This window comes from Piliocolobus tephrosceles, unplaced genomic scaffold (genome assembly GCF_002776525.5).
Source record: "Piliocolobus tephrosceles isolate RC106 unplaced genomic scaffold, ASM277652v3 unscaffolded_29930, whole genome shotgun sequence".
Lineage (NCBI taxonomy): Eukaryota > Metazoa > Chordata > Mammalia > Primates > Cercopithecidae > Piliocolobus > Piliocolobus tephrosceles.
In genome coordinates, this window is record NW_022313121.1 from 1 (window position 1) to 2,670 (window position 2,670).

General features: G+C 31.5%; 1 long non-coding RNA gene across 1 annotated transcript; it reads right to left on the bottom strand.

Annotated features, from left to right (window-relative positions):
• Positions 1-1,649: 1,649 nt before the first annotated feature.
• On the bottom strand, positions 1,650-2,424 carry LOC113222229. The gene is made up of 3 exons (XR_003308292.1): positions 2,172-2,424; positions 1,846-1,981; positions 1,650-1,764 (listed from the first exon to the last, which is right to left on the bottom strand). It is a non-coding gene; the product is annotated as an uncharacterized LOC113222229 (long non-coding RNA).
• Between the last annotated feature and the right edge of the window lie 246 nt (positions 2,425-2,670).

Genomic DNA, 2,670 nt, shown 5'->3' on the forward strand with positions numbered 1-2,670 from the left:
TATGCCCTCCAGAGCCTAAGGCCCCACACAGGGCACATGGTATGGCACCCTACTGCTGGAGAAATTTAAGTTACATGGTTCGCTGAATGTTTCAGACACCACAGCAAAAACCAACCTTTGTTCCTGCCCACACTAACAGCAGGACACAAACCAAAATGAAACAGAAACATAAAACAATCTTGACATAAATAATTATTTCATGAGCTACTGTTTTTCTACATCTGATGATTTGCATTTTTTAGAAATTGAGACACATAAAAGCAAGTTAGAAATTTGAGTTATGAGTTATAATATTTCCAAAAGATAAAAAGTCAACAGAATCAAATTAAGAGATAATTCAGATGTTGGAACTAAATGCAAGAAATTTAAAATAATAATGATCAAAATGTTAAAGGATCTAGTTAAAAAAAGACATGCATGGAAAAATGAGGAATTTCAGCAGAGATGGGAACGGTAAAAGGCAAAAGCTAGAAATAAGTGAAAGCTTGAGAACAGAGATGAAGAATTACATCCGCAAGCTGATTAGCAGACTAGTCATCAGAGTTAAGAAAGAAGCAGTAAATTTTATATTAGGTCAACAGAAATTATTTGAATGGCAGCACAAAGCGAGGAAAGAGAAAAACAAAATAAACCAATGAACCAAGCAAATAAAATACTCCAGTGAGTCCAATTCTCTGGTAATACGAAATTAACTAAAATACAATTAAATGGAATTCCAGAAGGAGATTAAAAACAGAACGTTAGAAAAGAAAAATTTGAAAAATATGACTGAGGACACCAAGTAACCTCAAAAAGCTCCAAGAAAGATTAATACAAAATTTAAAGAATGCTAGAGTAATCACACTAGTCTAACTGCTGAAAACCAACGATTAGCATAAATTTTGAATTCAGTCACAGAAAAATAGGAACATTGTGTACAGAGATAAACAGAAACAAACATTACAGTGAACTGCTAGTCAGCAACTCTACAAGTCACAAACTAATGATACAAAATTTTTAAATAACTGAAAAAAGTCAATCCCCAATCTTATATCCATTAACTACATCACTAAAATAACAATTAAATGAAGACATTTTCAGATTAACACTGGAAGAGTCCCTTGCTAACAGGTCTGCACTAAAATAAATGTCAAAATGATTTCTTGAGGCAAAAGGAATATGGAAGCAGATGAAAGTTGAAACTACACAAAGAAATAAAGAGTGCCAGGGAAGATATAAAGACATGTAGCCCAATTATTTTACATTGCTCTAAAGATCATTGATTCTCTAAATTTTTTTTTTTTAAAAAAGAGTAACTTCACATCATGGATTCATAATATTTGAGACTATAATGCATGACATAAATAGTGTAAAGGAGGGAGGAAACAGAAATACACATTTTAAGATTTTTATACCATAGTTGATATAATACAAATTATAGGTTACTGTAATAAGCTAGAATAGGTATTGAAATCTCTAGAGGAACAGTGAACATTTTAAAAAGATTATATGTGCATTAATGTTTTCATAGAACTTCCAGCTTTTTTTATTTGTTTTTATTTATTTTATTTTATTTTATTTATTTATTTTTGAGACGGAGACTCGACCTGTTGTCCAAGCTGGAGTGCAATGGCGTGATCTCAGCTCACTGCAACCTCCACCTCCCAGGTTCCAATGATTCTCCTGACTCAGCCTCCTGAGTAGCTGGGATTATAGGTGCATAATGTGTGGATATTTTACTTCATTCTGTAGGCTGTCTGTTCAATCCCTTGATAGTTTCTCATGCTGTGCAGAAGAAACTCTTTAGTTTAATTAAATCACATTTGTCATTTTTCATTTTTCTGGCAATTGCTTTTGAGTACTTACCCACAAATTCATTGCCAAGTGCAATGTCCAGAAGAATATTTCCTAGTTTTTCTTCCAGGATTTTTATAGTCAGAGGAAGTAATCTTACGCCAATGGGTCTTATTAATCAAATGACTCCACAGTGAGAATAATTACTCTGAAAAATCAATTTTGTTATAATGATTAAAATTTAAATATTTAAAAGTAAAAACAGATGCCACCTTTTTGCTAGAATTCTACAAAGCAAATTGCTACAAGAGAGGCAGAGGAAACACTATATATATATACATATATCCAAAATGTAATTTGCAGTGAAATAAATGGAAGCACATTATAAATAAACTTACCTGATTTTACAAACCTGTAAAGGGATTTATACTAATTTTTCTATTGCCTGCATTGCCTTTTCTTCTAGATCCAATTTATAATTTTGTACATCACCAATTTGTCTGTGCGTTCTTTCCATATGCTTCTTAAGATTTAATATTTCTTCTTCCAACATATTTTTATCCTCCTCACATTTTTTACATTCCTGTTGTACTTTTTTCATAGGTAGTAACTCCCATTGAATAACTTGATTTTATTTAGTCAAATAGACATATTTTGAAGATACATCTTCCAGCTGTGCTGTAAGATCATCAAACTACATTAATAATACAGCTTGATAATGAAGTAGGCTGAGAATAATCTCATACAAAACCAGTAACAAATTTTGAAATACATTTACTTGCAATAAAATGTTATCTATAATATACATTCTTTAAATGTTAACCCTTAAGTTACTCAGCAATTCAAGAACAAAGTAAAAGCCACCATGAGTCACAATCATATATTCTTTACTATCGT